This window comes from Oryzias latipes, chromosome 14, assembly GCF_053564925.1.
Source record: "Oryzias latipes strain Hd-rR chromosome 14, Olatipes_Hd-rR_3.1".
Lineage (NCBI taxonomy): Eukaryota > Metazoa > Chordata > Actinopteri > Beloniformes > Adrianichthyidae > Oryzias > Oryzias latipes.
In genome coordinates, this window is record NC_136250.1 from 758061 (window position 1) to 775136 (window position 17076).

The 17076-nt window shown below is 41.4% G+C and overlaps 1 long non-coding RNA gene across 1 annotated transcript; it reads right to left on the reverse strand.

The window, feature by feature from the left end:
• Positions 1-2107: 2107 nt before the first annotated feature.
• On the reverse strand, positions 2108-12503 carry LOC110013552 (uncharacterized). Its single transcript, XR_013647563.1, has 3 exons — positions 6505-12503; positions 4014-6205; positions 2108-3059 (listed from the first exon to the last, which is right to left on the reverse strand). It is a non-coding gene; the product is annotated as an uncharacterized LOC110013552 (long non-coding RNA).
• Positions 12504-17076: the final 4573 nt, after the last annotated feature.

Genomic DNA, 17076 nt, shown 5'->3' on the forward strand with positions numbered 1-17076 from the left:
AACCCCTGCTTGCCAAGCTGGGAAGTGTATCATTTTTTTGTTTATAAGGATGTCTGGGTTGTTCCAGATGGGTGTCATTTTGCAGGGTTGAATTGATGATTTTGATATTTTGAGAAATTCCCACCAGGCTGTTAAAGTGGTGTTTATATTAATACTTTGAAAACAATCCTGTTTTTTAACTGTTTGGCTAATGAACGGTAGACCTGAAAGGTTGATCTTTCCACATAACACCTGTTCCAAGTCTAACCATGAGTTGGTTTCTGGATTATTTTTTAACCATTTTAAGATGTATTGCAATCTATTTGCAAGAAAGTACTTGTGGAAGTTAGGTAGTTCTAATCCTCCACAGCTTTTTGCAGATTTTAAAGTTTTTAGACTAATTCTTGCAGGTTTATTGTTCCATAAAAAGCTTGATATGGATGAGTCTAATGTTTTGAACCATTTTAGTGGCGGTTGTGTGGGAATCATTGAGAAGAGATAATTAACTTTAGGTAAGATTTTCATTTTTACCGTGGCTACCTTGCCCATAAGGGACAGAAGCAGGTTGGTCCAGCGTGTTAGATCGTCCTGTATGTTTTTCAGTAATGGGGTGTGGTTTAGCTGCACCAGTTCTGATAGTTTGGGGGAAAAATTATACCTAGATATTTTATATTTCCTGATTTGACTGGTATTGTGGGTTTTTGTTCCGCATTCCTATTGAGTGGTAATAAAACAGACTTATTCCAATTAATGGAATAGTCTGATATGGAGGATATTTTCAATGATGGTTGCTGTTTCATTTACAGAATGTAAATTACTTAAAAACAGTAATATGTCATCTGCATAGAGACTAATTTTATGATGGCTGTGTTGGTTTTAATTCCTTTAATGCTCTCATTTTGTCTAATTGCTGCAGCTAGAGGCTCAATAAATATAGCAAAAAGAGAAGGAGAGAGTGGGCAACCCTGTCTGGTTCCTCTTCCAAGAAAAAACCTGTTGGAAGTCTGTTTATTAGTTCTAACTGATGCATTGGGGTTGTGGTATACTATTTTGATCCAATTGATGAATGCTTCTCCAAAACCAAACTTATGGAGGGCGGCAATAAGGAACTTCCAATTTACTCTGTCAAAGGCTTTTTCAGCATCCAGCGATATTACCGTCATTTCCTGGTTTTCAATGGTGGCAAAGTCTATTATATTAACTAGTCTACGGACATTATCATCCGAGTGTCTGCCTTTGATGAATCCAGTTTGGTCGAAGTGAATTATGTGAGGAGTGATTTTTTTCTATTCTCTGTGCTAGTGCTTTGCAGATAATTTTTAGATCTGCATTGATTAGAGAAATAGGGCGATAGCTTGAAGGGCTAGTGGGATCTTTGTCTGGTTTTAGAAGGATTATGTTGACCGGGTCGTGAGTGACATTTCCTATTTGGCCCATAATAGAAGTGATTGTTGATTTTTCTCTATTAATTTTAAGCTGATTAGCCAGAAATTTGCCAGATTTATTAGAGTTTTCAAAATTTTCAAGTCGTAGCCTTTGTATTTAAAATTGTGTTCGTTTATTGATGATGTCATTTAACTGCAGCTTTAAATTTTTCAGATCTCCAAGAATGTGTTCCTGTGCAGAAGCAGCATAAGCAGTCTCCAGGGTTTTGATTTTATTTTCTAATTCTAATAAATCTGCTTTCTCTTTGCGTTTTTTGTGCGTTGAATAAGAGATGATTTTCCCTCTCATGACTGCTTTTGCTGTTTCCCAAAGAAGACATTGTGAAATATCGGGAGTATTGTTAAACACTGTAAACCCGAATAAGTTGCCCCTACTTAAAAATTTTTAGGCAATCATTTGCCACAATTATTTTTAAGTTAATTAACTTAAAAGTCAAAGTTTTCAATAACTTAAAAGATTTAATTATGTGATACTTGTATTTTTTGATAACAGTTAAATTAGAAGTGTTAATTTGTTGGAAATCAAAAATTTACAGTAAATATGACTTACATTGTCTTGTTAAGACAACTTAATTGTCATCAGTCACTATGACTCACTAATTTTGAGTTTTCAAGCGACAGGAATAAGTATGCATAACTTAAAAAAAATAATTACACAACACCACAATTTTATTTGTACAGGACTTAATTTTATTAGTTACCATCAAGTACAGGGATAATTAAATTTTTTGAGTCAGTAAACTCAAAACCACAAAATTCAAAACTTAAATTTTGTATGATTGCCTAAAAAAAAATGAGTAACAGTAACTTAAATACAGCACAATGTCATAAAGATCTGTCTAACTTATTGGCTCACTCCCTTCTGTGCAATGGTAAAAACAAAAAATCATACACTTTGATAAATTTTAAATCAATAAAAAATAAAATAAATGTTTTTATATATATTGAAATTGTAGTACAAGAAGAACATACTTTACCACCTTCATTTTTTGTATTGCGACATTTTAAAGATGAAACCCTCCAGCTTCCCTGAATTTAGTATCAATACTAGTTACTGGCTACTTTCTACGCTTCTCACACATCAGGTGATCAGAAAAATAAAGAATCCAAAATAATGAAGAAATTACACCAATAATGTAACTGAGTACTTTTCTTCAACATAACTGTTTTACATTCGCCACATTCAAACGGCACCAAAACCCACAATTGTGTAACAAAAAAATATTAAAAGAAACCTAAAAACAAGCCAAACATCTGCGTTCCTTTTGCATTAAAATGCAGTGTGGTGCAATATTTCTTTCTTATTTCAACTTAGTTTTACACAAGTATCATCAAATCATTTTTAAGGGTCTGCAACCTGGGTGGTAGTTTACCAGCTTCTAGACCAAGTAAAATCTTTTGAGTGAATTCAAACGTGTTGGTCAGTGGTTTGGGATATTTGAGGTGCATTGCATAGATGAGTCCAAACATTACCACGAAGGCATCACTGAATCTGGGGAGGCTGACCACTTCATCACTTTCCATCACAACAGAGATTTTGACAGGCTCGTAGTGCACTGGACTTGAGTCATGGTCTTTGATGACAGTAAGAAGCCCCACTGCGACACCATCAAGCTCCGGCTCATCAAACTCGACCTGAATTAATTTAAATAAAGAAGAAGAGAGAAGCCAATCATAATCAAATAAAAAGAAAATACAGTATATCCTAATTTAAGAGAATCCTGTAAAAATCCAATACCTCTACAGTGATTAACAGAAAACACCTGCTCTAAACACAAATCAATCAATTTACCACAGAATCTAACAGTGAAATAAACATATTAAGCTGATAAACTATGTTACGACCCCTGGTTGTGTCCGCTTGTTTTGTGCGGGTATGTGTATGTCTGAGTTGTAGCTCCTGCAGAAGTCCTTCTCCTGTACAGCTGCTGACTCCACCCCCCACTCCCACCCCACTGCAGAGCTGAGGCCGCTTCCAATCACCTGGCTGGGAGGGAAGCTTTAAAAGCTCCAAGAATCCTCTGCTACGAAGGCGGCTGAATACCTGAGAGGAGATTGTTTCTTCCGCCTGCCCCTGCTGTCTGCCTGGCCTTAGCTTGTGAACGCCTCTGGTTTCCCCCTTAGTTTTTTTGTTACGTTTACTCCTGTGGACCTTGTTTGTGTTTTGATTAGTTTTGTGTTTTGCATTTCTGTCATGGTTGTCCTGCTATAAAGCCTGAGAGCTTAAGTTATATCATCATCTATTCCACCTTTGGTGTTTTGTTGGTTAGTTTCCTTTAATTTTTATGTTACCCAAATAAACGGCTGTGTGGCCAAACTTTAACCCCCTCCGGTTATCATAGTTTCCTTTATGTTACATATTCTCTCCCTCCTCCCTGAAGAGGGATGTAACACACTAATACGGTTCGAGTTTGTCTTACTGAAGATCTTATCACAAGAAACAATATGCCAATTCAGTTAATTTGTAGTGACACCAAAGAAAGCAGACCATTTATGGAAACTATAGATAGACTAAACAAAATGATAGCATTTTGATCAACTATTCACATAATAAACAGTAGTATCTATTTGTTACTTAAAGAAACTTACTGTGCAAGTTTTAAAAACTCCAGAGACATCCTCGTGCAGATAAACAGGCAGGGCGTGAAGAACAGTAGTGCGCTTGGTGTGAATGTCATGGATTTCCTATTTAGATTAAAAAACAAAAAGGTACAGATGCAGAAGTCAATCCATAGATGATTTAAAATAAGAAAAAACACACTTCATATACATATTCATGCAATCAGACATAAGGCAAATATAAAATGGACAAAATGCAATACTAGGGGTAGAAAAAAAAGCCAATTGCCAAAAATAAGAAAAAAAAACTAAAACAAAACAGTAAAAAAATCATCACTACTTGGATAAACTCGAGATGTCAAATAATTGATGTGCCTGTTTATCGTGATTTTTTAAAATTTCTGCCAGAGAATCTGCAGTCTCCCCAGTTTTTGATGCCTTTTGTCTGAATATGGTCATAAGTTGAGGAAGATGACCGTCAAGTTCAGCATAAAAAGTGTTGGGCAGGTTCTGATTTGTAATCCGCTGAAACTCTGCATACACCTGAATAAAAATAACAGCAGGAGAAAGAAAATGCAACAAGAGAGCTCAATTAAAAATAAAACAATCTCAAACAAATTTATAATGCAGCACATGGATGCCAAATGAGTAAGAGTAATAATTTTCATTTTAATAAGGGAGCTGATCCAGATTACCTCCGACTCTATTTTCAGAGCAGGCCACAGGTCCAGGAGCTCAATAACCGGTGGACAGGACATCACTATGGTTTGTCTGCGCGGAGGAAATGTTGTTTCCATCATCTTCTGAATCAAGGGCAGGTCATTGCTTTGATCAACAAAATAACTCAGATTGCACAATATGTTACAGTATTACCATGAATGAAAAATATAACTCAAGTAGAGCTGTGACGGTGTCGGATTTTTGATAACCACCACCAGGGGACGCTGTGTCGCGGTTAACCGCAGCTCCCCCCCCCCCCCCCCCCAAAAAAAAAAAAAAAAAACACAAAAATCTCCCGGCGGATAAATACAACGTATTTTCTTTATTAGCAAATAACAATAACAACTAACTGCTACCTATCTAGCTCATGAACTAACTATATAGCCTATATAGGTGTTGTAGATTGACTGTGACTGTGTGGGTCAGCGCTGTGTGTAGGAGGATGCGCGTGTTGATTCCTCTGCAGCGGACAGCTCTCTAGCTGTACGTGAACCTTCACCTGTGCTCTCTGGTACAGACATCTTTTCAGAAAATGATATATTGCCCAGTAATAAACAGACTGCAGACACTTTGTCACCTTCCCGCTGGCCATGAAGCCTGACACCCATGAAGAACACGGGGCAGGAGGCCTTTATTCATACAGACACGTAACTTTGCGCCGCACAAAATAGTTCCCAAACAAAACATGTAGTGATAGTAATCGAAATCTAACCTTCGTGTTTGGTGTTACAGAGTGAAGGAGAACAGTAATAAGCCGCCCCTAACACAAAATCCTCCGGCGGGCGGCCGTGTCGCGCACTTAAGAACGCACACAGCTTATAACGGAAATGAATACAATCAAAATTAATAATTATAACGCAGTAAATTTGTCGCATTTCCTCGCGGGACGGAAACTTCGGTTTTAGAATGGGGATGTGTGCTTCTGAAAGGGCGTGCCTGTGTGTCTAAAGGGAGCCACTGAGCAGAGTGCTCGCCGACGACAGAGTGACAGGCTCGGTGGGAGAGAAGGAGAGAATGGCCTGAAGGAAAGAAGTAAAGTCTGAATACAGGAATAGCAGAAAAAGGAAATTATCAGCAAAGATGAATGTGTTTAATGTGTTTATTATAGTTCCAAAAACGCACGATATGCTGAACTTTCAAAAAAAAAAAAAAAAAGTGCGGTGATCAGTTATCGTCACAGCCCTAAACTCAAGGTGATTCAGCAAAAGACTGAATGAACCAACACAAAAAAATTACAACTACATCTCTTTTCTCATGACTTCAGCTAAGAAGTGTTCGTGAGTTCAAGTTTGACTGTTCAATATTGTCAAGGAGTGCTCTGCCGTTCGCAGGGCTGCAAGTTCCTACCAGTTCTGAATAGAAAAGGGTTGTCCAATGTCCAGCAGAGGGCGCTTGGTCCTTCAGACAACTTAACAGGTTCAGAGTTCGGTCGCCATCTTGTTTCTTCCTGCACACGGGGATCTCGGAAAAGAAACAGTTTTCTTCGGTCCAACCTTGATGGCCTATCATCCAAACACAAAATACACTCAAATAAGCGCGTTAAATTAACACATAATCCGTACAAATAATAAAAAATAAGGTTGTTTCTTTCTATTTGTTTTGCCTAACTATTTGAAGCTACGCAGCACGTAATGGGGGGTGGAATGTCCGGGCGAAGCCTACACTTAACGCGCCAAAACTTCTACGAACTTGATATGACATAAAACAACAAAAATTCCATGCCAAAGTCTGCCATTTCAAGACATGTAAATTATACATTGTTAAATATCAGATGAATGAAAATAAAATAACACTCACTCACCAAGTCCCGTTCGGTAAATTGTTTCCTCTTTTTCTTCTTCCAGGCAAGACAGGTTGAAAAGGAAAAACTAACTCCACCGCTGTGTTAAGGTGAATAAATACTGAAAATATTTTGAACTACAACAATCTCTCGTCACGTCTTCACCCTCGTTTGGGAAACTTGCTCAATAGACGCACCGCTAACGTACATCAAAGCTCTCAAATCTGCAACAACCCGATTGGCTGTTGACGGTCACATGGATCATGTCTGCCAGAGACTGCGTACCTTTTCAAAATAAAAGAAAACCTATGAAAACCAAACAAAATTGGGTTTACCAAGTTCTTTTTTCTTTTTTCTTCAAAAACAATAACAATAATATGAAATAACATTTAGACTTCAACTTTTTGTGTTTTCTTTTTCTATTTTTCTATAACTATTCATTAATTTATTTATTTATTTAGAAAAAAAATAATGACAAACACTTGAGGGCAAAATATATGTATGCGGGGCAACAAATTCTTTAATCGACCTATTTGAAACAACATAAATAAGAAATTTCAGAACACGATTACTTAATTCTATAAATTATACAAAAATTATTTTTTAAGTTTAACTTACTTAACCTAAACATATTTTATTTTTAATTAAAAAAAGATTAGTTACATGTACTCAAAATAATCTAGCCACAGGGGTTGCAAGCCAGTTGCCTCTGTGCCGGTCCCAAGCCCGGATAAATAGAGAGGGTTGCGTCAGGAAGGGCATCCGGCGTAAAAATTGCCAAAATAACCTTGCGAATCATCCACAACACTTTAGACAACGGGGTAGGAGTGATTCTGAAGGGGGAGTTTGTAAACAGTGTTCTAGAGGTGAAAAGAGTCTCAGACAGGATGATGAGCCTAAAGTTAGAAATTGAAGGGGTGATGGTGAATGTAGTCAGTGGGTATGCGCCACAGGTTGGCTGTGAGTTAGAAGTGAAGGAGAGATTCTGGAGTGAGTTGGATGAGGTCATAGAGAGTATCCCCAGAGGAGAGAGAGTTGCTATTGGAGCAGACTTTAATGGGCATGTCGGTGAGGGCAATAGAGGTGATGAGGAGGTGATGGGCAGGTTTGGTGTGAAGGAAAGGAATCTGGAGGGACAGATGGTGGTGGACTTTGCGAAGAGGATGGAAATGGCTGTAGTCAACACTTACTTCCAGAAAAGAGAGGAACATAGAGTGACATACAGAAGTGGAGGTAGGAGTACTCAGGTGGACTACATCCTATGTAGACGAGGTCATTTGAGAGAGGTTAATGACTGCAAAGTGGTGTTAGGAGAGAGTGTAGCCAGACAGCACCGCATGGTGGTGTGTAAGATGACTCTGGAATTCAGGAAGAAAAAGAGAGGGAAAACAGAAAAGAAGACCAAGTGGTGGAAGCTACAGAATGAAGAAACTTGTGAGGAATTTAGGCAGTAGTTGAGACAGGTCCTGGGTGGTCAGGATGAGCTTCCAGATGACTGGGAAACTACAGCAGAGATTATCAGGGAAACAGGTAGGAAGGTGCTAGGTGTGTCATCTGGAAAGAGGAAAGACGGTAAAGAGACTTGGTGGTGGAATGAGGAAGTACAGGAATGCGTCCGGAGGAAGAGGTTGGCTAAAAGGAAGTGGGATGTAGAAAGGACTGAGGAAGGTAGACAGGAGTACAAGGAAGCGCAGCGTAGAGTGAAGAGAGAGGTGGCAAAGGCCAAACAGAAAGCTTACGATGAGCTATATGACAGGTTAGACACAAAGGAAGGAGAGAAGGACTTGTACAGGCTAGCCAGACAGAGAGACAGAGATGGGAAGGACGTGCAACAGGTAAGAGTGATAAAGGACAGAGATGGAAAGGTGCTAACAACCCAGGAGAGTGTACAGAAAAGATGGAAGGAATATTTTGAGGAGCTGATGAACGAGGAAAATGACAGGGAAAGAAGGGAGGAAGATGTGGTTGTTGTGGAGCAGGAAGAAGCAGAGATTGGAAAGGATGATGTTAGGAAGGCTCTGAAAAGGATGAAGAGCGGAAAGGCCGTTGGTCCTGATGACGTACCTGTGGAGGTATGGAAGTGCTTAGGAGAGACAGCAGTGGAATTTCTAACGAGGTTGTTCAATAGGATTTTAGAGAGTGAGAAGATGCCTGAGGAATGGAGGAGAAGCGTTCTGGTTCCGATCTTTAAGAACAAGGGTGACACGCAGAACTGCAGCAACTATAGAGGAATAAAGTTGATGAGCCACACAATGAAGCTGTGGGAAAGAGTAGTGGAAGCCAGGCTTAGGAAGAAGGTGGAGATCTGTGAGCAGCAGTATGGTTCCATGCCCCGTAAGAGCACCACTGATGCCATTTTTGCTTTGAGAATGTTGATGGAAAAGTACAGAGATGGTCAGAAGGAGCTGCATTGTGTGTTCGTAGATTTAGAGAAGGCGTATGACAGGGTGCCAAGGGAGGAGCTGTGGTACTGTATGAGGTCGTCTGGAGTGGCAGAGAAGTATGTCAGAGTAGTTCAGGACATGTATGAGAGAAGTATGACGGTGGTGAGATGTGCTGTAGGTCAGACAGAGGAGTTCAAGGTGGAGGTGGGACTACACCAAGGATCAGCTTTGAGTCCTTTTTTGTTTGCTATGCTGATGGACAGGCTGACAGACGGGGTAAGACAGGAATCTCCCTGGACAATGATGTTTGCGGATGACATTAATTAGTAATTTGCAGTGAGAGTAGAGAGCAGGTGGAGGAACAGCTAGAGAGGTTGAGGTTTGCTCTGGAAAGAAGAGGCATGAAGGTCAGTCGTAGTAAGACAGAATACATGTGTCTGAACGAGAGGGATCAAGGTAGAAGCGTTAGGTTACAGGGGGCTGAGGTGAAGAAGGTGCAGGAGTTTAAGTACTTGGGGTCAACAGTTCAGTGTGATGGGGAGTGTGGAAAAGAGGTGAAGAGGCGAGTGCAGGCAGGTTGGAGCGGGTGGAGGAAAGTGTCAGGAGTGTTGTGTGACAGAAGAGTGTCAGCAAGACTCAAAGGAAAGGTGTACAAGACAGTGGTGAGACCAGCTCTGCTCTATGGGTTAGAGACGGTAGCAGTGAGACAGAGACAAGAGGCTGAGATGGAGGTAGCGGAGATGAAGATGTTGAGGTTCTCCTTAGGAGTGACCAGGTTAGACAGGATAAGGAACGAGTACATCAGAGGGACGGCTCATGTTGCCTGTGTTAGCGACAAAGTCAGAGAAGCCAGACTGAGATGGTTTGGACATGTTCAGAGGAGGGATAGTGGATATATTGGTAGAAGGATGTTGGAGATGGAGCTGCCTGGCAGGAGGGCAAGAGGACGGCCAAAGAGGAGATACATGGATGTCTTAACAGAGGACATGAAGTTGGCTAATGTTAGGGTAGAAGATGTCCATGATAGAGTGAGGTGGAAAAGGATGATTCGCTGTGGCGACCCCTGATGGGAAAAGCCGAAAGAGAAAGGAAGTTACATGTACTCAAAAAGAGGGAATGTGTTACACAAACTTTATATGATTAAGTTAATAGAGCTTTTTAGTAAACTTTGAGTATCAGTTACTCATTATATTTAATCACTTTGAACGTTCGGGTTTACAGTGAACTCTAAGAAGGTTGCCCACTCTTTTTTAAAGAATTCAATAAATTCCTGGTCCTTTAACAGAGACGTATTAAACCTCCAGGTTGTACCTGAGGGTGTGGATATTTCCCTAGAAATGTTTACAGAGACTGGTGCATGATCACTGATAATAATCGGATGAATTTTGGAACTTTTAATTTCTTTTAAAAGAGATTTACTGATTAATAAATAGTATAAACGGGAGTGTGAGTGGTGAACTGGAGAGAAAAAGGTGAACCCTTTAGTGTTTGGATGACATGAGCGCCACGCGTGGCAGAGACCCAGATCATTCATGTACTGCTTTAGAATACTTGCAGACCGCCATGTACGCTGGTTTGCTGCTGTGCTGAGTCTGTAAAGTTCAGGATCCAGAATCAGGTTGATGTCTCCTCCTATAATGATTGTGGAGTCAGAGTGAACCAAGAGTGAGGTGAAGAATCTGTGAAAGAAGGAAGAGTCGTCAACATTCGGGCCATAGATACTGGCTATGCAATAGTCCTTATTCTGAATGGATATATTAATAATTACAAATCTACCTTCTGGGTCAGTAACTGTATCCTTATGGGTAAATGTAACGTTTTTATTAATCAAAACAGTAACTCCTCTTTGCTTGGAGTTATAACTAAAAGAATATATGACTGGAAATTGTGAGCAGCAGAGGAGCTGATCAGTTGGTTTACATAAGTGGGTCTCCTGCAGTAAGGCTACATCTGCTTTAAGATCAATCAGGTGAGATAACACTTTCAATCTTTTTGGCCCAGAGCCAAGTCCACGCACATTCCAGCTAACGATGTTAAGACTGTTCATAACTGCTCTGACCAAGAGACTGTAAGGCTAAATAGAGCGTGTGTCGGTCCGTGTGCGCGTGCCCGCTGATCGATGAAGAAACTGTGCGTTTGTGTGCGTGAGCGTTTCCTGACTGTGTGCGCTGCATGTTGCGTGTGTCCTATGTAGGCTTATGTGAGGTGTTTGCGGGATGTCCGCGAGTGTGAGCTGCTTCGCGTGTGCATGCCCGTGTGCGCGCTTGTATGCGGGGGACGTGTTGCCTTTGGATAATTTACATATGAGGAGGGGGGGAGAGAGGGGGAAACTAAAAAGAAGAAAGAGGTAAAAAAAACATAAAGAAACAAACATAACAAGAAAAACAAAAGAAACATGAGAGGGGAGAAAAATTAAACTGCTTCAACGAGATGGATGAGCCGGTTTCATTCATTCAACACGTTTAGCCGCTGTTTTCAGCGCAGCACAGATGTCAGATCTTCAGCAAAGCCAGGGGGTGATCTCCGGGTCTCGGAAGAGCTTTCCATCCACGAACAATTTGTCCACGGAAACCACGGCTCTGGACCCGTTGGCAATGTGTTTTTTCCTCAGAGGAAAAAGGATCGTTCGGCGCCGCAGAATCTCAACCGGAAACTGGTCATTCACGCTTAAGTGTGTCCCCTTCAGCTCCCGGCCACGGCTCTTCACCAGCTCCTTCTGCTTATCGTCAGCCTAATAGCATATCTGCCTAACTCATTTTTTCAGGTTTTTGGAAAAGAAGAAAAGACACCTTTTTTTCACCAAATTGTAAGAACTTTTTATTTATATGTTAATGGTGACTCCCACCAGATGTGTGAAGATGTTTGAAATAAAAAAACAGACAAAATAGCTATTGCATAACATAGAAAACTGACTTGTGCAAATTTTGCAGGGAACTCAATTTGACTTAGGCAGTTTTTATAATAAAGTAAAAACCATCAAACTTGTTTCTTGCCTTAACATAACCTGGTTATTTAACTATTATCTTAACTAATGTTAAGACCTAACGTTAACTAACGTGAAACAATGTTTCACTGGCCTAACCCAGATTGTTTTACTTGCCTTGGTGATGCAGGTTGTTATAGTAGTCATGGACCACTCTTGGTAGTACGAGTTTCATTGACTGCAAGTCCTGGAATTTCCTCAGAGTAAGTGGCAATTGGGTAGGAAAGAGTGGGACCCAGGGGAATGGTTCTCTGGGGATGGTCACTCACTGAGGCAGGCCCTCCCAGTCTGACTCAAACGCTAACTTATAGCGAATCGTACCATCTGCCAAGTACTGGAGAGCCCGAAGGTCATGGACTGTAGGATCACCTGGTTTCCTACCTGGCCGGATGGTTGTGCCGTAGGCCCTAGATAACTTCATGAAGTTGTTGTGGTACAACTGGATGACCTAGTACAGGGATGGGTTCAAACGTGCAGTTTCAAAAATGACGATGTAATCACGTGGAGAGTGTAAATGTCTTTCCTGATACGGCGTTCAATGCAGCCATACATGGAGTCACACTCCATTTGTGTGTGCCCTGCAACCAGAAATTTTTGTTCAATTGTGACATCATGCTTCATGGCCAGATCAAGGTACGCATTTGCAATGGTGCAACACCGATTCTATGGAAGCGATTGTGTAGCATAAATAAAAAGACAAGTCAAAACCAAAAATGCTTTTTCATTTTCAAAATGTAGCTGCATCAAATGACTAAAATTAAAATGAAAAAGCAATCCACCAAAATGCTTTTTCTTTTCCTTCCTCAACACAGCTTATTCTGTCACTTAATTAAAACTAAAATGAAAATGGTATTTGACATTTCATTTTCAAGACGTTCTCTGGTAAATGTGTAGCATAATTCATTTAGAAATGTCTAATTTGACAATTAAAATGGATTCATAGAAATGCTTTTTCATTTTCAAAATGAAGCTGCATCACATGACTCAAAATTAAAATGAAAAAGCAACATTTCAAAATGCTTTTTCATTTTATACTTAAAACCTCTTATTCTGTGTCATAATTAAAACGAAAATGCAAAGAGGGGGTTGCATTTGCATCTTCACATCCACCCTGGGAACCTTGTCTCAATAATCATGTAATTGTGCTATCTTAGGAACTTTACCATTGGGAGTTGGGTCACCAAGGCCCACTAGACAGTGCGCTGAACCTTTTTTCTTCAATGATTTGTGATCTTCACTGGTGTCCATGGATTACATGAAATCTTTCCACCTTTATCCACCTTTGTCATGGTAGGGAGAACGCGTCAAACTAAGGGTGGGGTCATCTAAGATAGCACAAGGGTTAGAAAAAGCATTTCCAGAGGGGAGGCACACTCTGTGATTCCTGTGGTGTGGCTTTCTCCGTGTGTCCGGCCGCTGAGAGACACAGACACACCAGGAGCAGACTGTGTTAGCGGCAGAGAAGACGGCTTTGTGTTGGTTGTGAACGTCTGATGATTTTCCACAGCTTCTCAGGACTACATAGCAGCATGTCCGCCTTCTGCGGTCCTCCTGACGCACCGCGGACAAACTTTTTTCCTTCGGAGAAAGCAGTAACGTCATCATCCCGCCTCCCCTCTGGAAATGCTTTTAGTATAAAGTATAAAATGAAAAAGCATTTTGAAATATTGCTTTTTCATTTGAATTTTGAGTCATTTGATGCAGTTACATTTTGAAAATTAAAAAGCATTTCTGTTAATCCATTTTAATTGTGAAATTAGACTGTTGAATCTCCTGCAGCGGACAGCTCCCGAGTCGCGCGCGTGCTCCCACCTGTGCTCTCAGGTTCAGACATTTCTCTGGAGTATTCACTGATACAAACGAGACTGGAGGCACTTTCAGCTTTCCGGCAGCCATCAACCTTGTCACCACGAAGAACACGCAGCAGGTGGCTCCGCCTTTATTTATACTGACAGGTAACTGTGCGCAAAACAAAATAGTTCCCCAAACAAGAACACGTAAAGATATTCATCGTAGTTCAACATAGACATTTCTAAATGAATTTTGCTACACATTTACCATGGACCTTTTTGAAAATGAAATGTCAAATACCATTTTCTTTATCATTTTAATTAAGTGACAGTAAAAGCTGTGTTGAAGTATAAAATGAAAAAGCATTTTGAAATATTGCTTTTTCATTTTAATTTTGAGTCATTTCATGCAGCGTTATTTTGAAAATTAAAAAGCATTTCTATGAATCCATTTTAATTGTCAAATTAGATATTTCTAAATGAATTATGCAACACATTTAGCAGATAACATTTTGAAAATGAAATGTCAAATACTATTTTTATTTTAACTTTAATTAAGTGACAGAATAAGCTGTGTTGAGGAAGGAAATGAAAAAGCATTTTGAAGTATTGCTTTTTCATTTTAATTTTGAGTCACAAAATGCAGCTACATTTTGAAAATGAAAAAGCATTTCTGGTTTTGACTTTTCTTTTTATCTATGCTACAGAATCGCTTCCATACAATTCTGATAGCCGCAGCCATTACTTTTTTAATATCTGGGTTGGCCTCTAAGACTGACTCAAAGTGTTTGAACTGCAGATTGGCAAAAACCTCGCTGCTGAGGGAACCCTCGTGCTCCTCCCAGGGGTAACAATAGCCATCTTTGTTACCCATGTTGAAGCAAGTGAAGTTGTGCATCTGCAGTTTAGATTTATAATACATTGTGCTCGCTTGGGTCTTGGGGCACAAAAGGTATTTTGCAGTCCTTATTCCTTTGTTGCAGAAACGTGATCAAAATTTAAACACACAATTCATAAGTGACTTTAGTGTATAGAATGTTTGAGAAATACGAATAAGCTTACCTGATAAGTCAAAGATAAGATTTAATGCTTCATTTATGCTAAGACGAGTCTTGTTCTTCATGGGGGCAGCAATTGTTGTGCAGCGTCAAAACTGCTCAAGTCAATTTGAGATGACTTGGGCACCTTTTTATATGGCATCAAAAATGCCCAAGTCAATTAGATGACTAAAGCAGATAGTGTTTTTTGAATGATGGAACCCTTCTGATTGGCTGAGAACAAAGGCAGTTATACAGGGTGGTGCAGCAGTGAAAGGAGAGTAGAGTTAGGCCAATATCTCAATTTGGCAAAAAAATGAGTTAGGCAGAAATGCTATTAGGCTGACGACTTATATTGGTCAAACTTGGCTACAATCGGTCTCGGAAGCCGGTTGTCAGACCTTCTTCCTCCGAACCGGTGCACCCTCTGGAACGCGATCTTCTGCACATCCTCTTTGGGGAGCTTCAGGTGGGCCTCCATGAAGGACTTCACCGTGGCCTCCGGGTCTTCTCCTGCCTCCTCTGGAATCCCAGAGATCACCAGGTTGTCCCTCATGCTCCTCGACTGAAGATCCAGGAGGGTTTCTTTGATCGAGCGGTTCTCCTCAGAAAGTCGAGCGGTGTCACTGCTCAAGGTCTTGACAGTTTCTCTGAGGGCCTGATTCTCCGCTGCGAGCTCCCGCACCTGCTGCTGGCTGGACTCCAGAGACTCTCGCAGGCCTTGGAACTCTCTATGGAGGATCTCTAGCAGATTCAAGCGGCAATCAAGGCTGGAGAGCTTTTTGTCGATGGAATCTAAAGCGTCACTGATTCCACTGCCTGGAGAGGAGGCAGCTCCGGGAGAATTTTCTGGTCGGACGCGTTTGGAGGAAGGAGTAGTGGTGTTGGTCTTCCCCATAACGATGGTATTGTAGCAGCCGTCTATATAATTCTCCAGGTCCTTCAGGCTGTCAAAAGGCTTATTTCAACTTTTACAGATGTTAGTTTTACAGCTAATATGATATGGGAGTAAAATGGGTAAACTTATATAATACAGAAATGTTTGTTCTGCCACTTACGCACCGCCAAGCTGAGTTGCCACACCGGTCTCGTCGAGTCTCGCGATACTACAGCATCAGCCCCACCCTCTCATTCAGCTCGTTTAGGTGGTTTGTCACAGTCATTTCCACCAAAACGTGGAGCTTTTCCAGCCACTCAGTATCTTCCAGTTGCAGGTGGTTCAGGTTTTTGCTTTCCAGGAATGTTTTCACATGTTCTAAACAGACGACAAAGCGACGCAAAACCTCACCCCTGGACAGCCATCGGACTGTGTTGTGTAGCAGGAGATCTGATTATTCGCTTTCAACTTCATCAAGCAACGCACGGAACTGACGGAGGTTCGATTTACATCAGCCACCAGCCTAGCGGTCCGCCGCCCTGCTGGTAGAAACTTGTGTTGCAGACTATGACACAAATCTTCGTTGACAGAAATGTGGAAATTTAATATTTATTCTACACATTTTTACAGCATTGGAAAATGTTGAGAATGTTTGTGTCATGTTTTTCCTCCTACAGAAACCATATTTAAACATTAAATATATTTCTCTCCCCCATCTTTTTACATTTTCAAACATTTTTGAAAATGCTCCAGGGAGCCACTAGGGCATGCGGCTCTTTAGCCGCGGGTTGCCGACCCCCGACCTAAGGGCTGGGATGACTCCTTCTTTGGCCCTGGGACGGGGCAGGGCAAGCCTCTTGGGGCCCACGGTTGCTCTGGGCAATCTGGGGATCTGTGGGATGCATGTAGGCAGGCTGGCTGGCCCTGTCCTGAGGGGGGTTGCCCACTTTCGGTCCAGAACCTTAGTGGATTGGCGGGTTGGGGTCTCCATTGAGGCAAACAGGGGTTGCCCCAGTTTTTTGGATGCCTCGGTCCAGTCGAGACCTGACCAGAATTCTCCCGGGGTGGCACTCCGGGGGCGGGGGCCTGGGCTCGCTCCAAGGAGTGGCACTTTCTTGACTCCTCTCTGTTTTGTGGGGTCGGCCCTTCAGGGGATTGGACCCCTGGGCTGGGGAAATCTGGGCCCAATGCTGGGGGGGGGGGGGGGGGGGGGGGGGTTGTTTCACCAACCAGGGGGTCAGTCTAGCAGCTGTCCCCAACTTACCCTCTTCCTCACATATGTCTAAAAAGACTCTCATTCATATTGGTAGATTCCATCATAGAAGTAAGTTTAAAGGTTGTCATCTGGAGTTGGTTTTTAAAGTACAAGGGTGATGGGTCGGGTGTTCAGCCTGCCATCCCCCTCGAGGGGAGGAGCGACTTGGCAGTGGTATCCCTCCCATGGTTGGAAACGGGCCCCTCCCCTCTTGTTTTTAACACTTGGTGGGGAGGGTGTTTGGACATCATTGTGAGTAATCAAGAG